A 1678-nucleotide genomic window follows, 5' to 3' on the forward strand; every position below is an offset into this window, starting at 1 on the left:
TGTAAGTGGAATAAAAAAACTATTTTAAAATTAGCTGAATTTTTTGCCATCAATAATTAACTTTAAACGTGTAAAAAATAAATAAAAACGTTTCATTCTACAGGAAGACAAAAATGTATTTAAATAACGGAATGTTTATTGTTTTATTTACTTATTTTTGCCAGGTGTGAGGCTTTCTGGATGTTCAAATTAGAATTAAAAACTTAAACTTACCATCTAGTTTTCCAAATGTGAAACGTTTTAACATCGCTGTGTGTGGAACAGTCAAAAAACGCGCCGAATCAGCACCAACGCTGTGAAACTTTTCACCTTAAACGCCAATGAGGTTTGTGTATTTTGATTGACGTTAAAATTGACCAATTGGATTGCTTTCTGAAACTTCATTGAAAGAGGGTCCACCTCATTACAACATCGGCACGCACCGCAGGCACCTCACGAAGACGGCGTCTAAACACTAAATAAATATGGAAAAAGTTGAAACCATACACGTTACACAAACTAAACAATATTAGCTATGCTATAAATTATTTAAAGATTATCTATTTTAAGGTTTCTTTCAATCTGAGCAAGCAAATTTTCTCTGAAGTCGCTGGCTGTTTCATCAGCCACCTTAGAATAGAGTCAAAACGAGCATACCCATAAGCAGGAAGAGGGAAGGTTCTTGTATCCGCGGCAGATTATCGAAGATGAATGAGTGAGCTAGCTTAGTTTAAATTGTCACGGCATATACATATATTCATGCATGCTGAAAGAAGAGGAACCAACATAGTAAAAAAAGTCGTTTAGGCTACGTTTTAATTTTTCTTTGGAGTGATGTATTCTCTGCCCAAACGGAACCATCAAGGAAAGCCACTCAGGGGTTGCTAAAAACAAACATTAGCATGCTGCTGGATGGGCTGCATGAAGCACTCGAGCTTCTAGGTGAGTCAACTGATAACGAAACGTGTGTATTTTACATTTATACAACTATGTACTTGTATAGTTGAGTATTCACCAAATTAGTGATATGAAGAAAGAAGAAAGTATTTTCATTCATGATGCTAAATAGTAGCTAACAATGCTAATTGTTGTTACCGTTGCCTGTCATGGAGTGAGTTGGTTTGTGCGTTGTTGACAACCAGAAATGCTAGTAAAACATAAGACAAAAATGAACTAAGTGCTACATTTTGGATTAAACTGTGACTTCTTAAGCAAAACAACTTACTGAAATGTACAACGTTGCTCTTGTGAATATATTTCTATATATGCAGACATCAAGCGCGGCGATACAGTGACACATAAACCACATTTTATAAAAGACAGTTATGCAGACACATAAGTAGAATTAAAAATACAATATTCTCATATAAAAAGACAAATTACTTTTTTTAAGCTGTTTATTTTATTTTTGATTTACTTAAATGTCCCTTTAAGGCTCCCGTACTTTAGGAGCTTCGTTTTAAATAGGTATGATAAAGAATAATTTAAAAACAAACGAACAAATGGGAAAGTTTAGCCTTTCTACACAATATTAAAATAATTAAATATGGTCAGAAATTAAGCATAAGAGTTTAAATGGAAACTTTATGATGATGAGAGAAAAAATACCAGTTTTTATTTAAAAATGTCCCAAAGCCAGTTCTCATGTATCTACTATTACTTTTGGTAATACTTTCTTATCAGTAAGCATTTCAGCTTG

General features: G+C 33.4%; 1 protein-coding gene across 1 annotated transcript in view; it reads left to right on the top strand.

Moving 5' to 3' along the window:
• Nucleotides 1-635: 635 nt before the first annotated feature.
• tubgcp6 (tubulin, gamma complex associated protein 6) overlaps nucleotides 636-1678 on the top strand; it is a gene marked incomplete in the record, with an annotated part of 39130 nt that continues 38087 nt past the window's right edge. Inside the window, 1 exon segment of the mRNA XM_024280711.2 lies at nucleotides 636-919.

This window comes from Oryzias melastigma, linkage group LG6 (genome assembly GCF_002922805.2).
Source record: "Oryzias melastigma strain HK-1 linkage group LG6, ASM292280v2, whole genome shotgun sequence".
Lineage (NCBI taxonomy): Eukaryota > Metazoa > Chordata > Actinopteri > Beloniformes > Adrianichthyidae > Oryzias > Oryzias melastigma.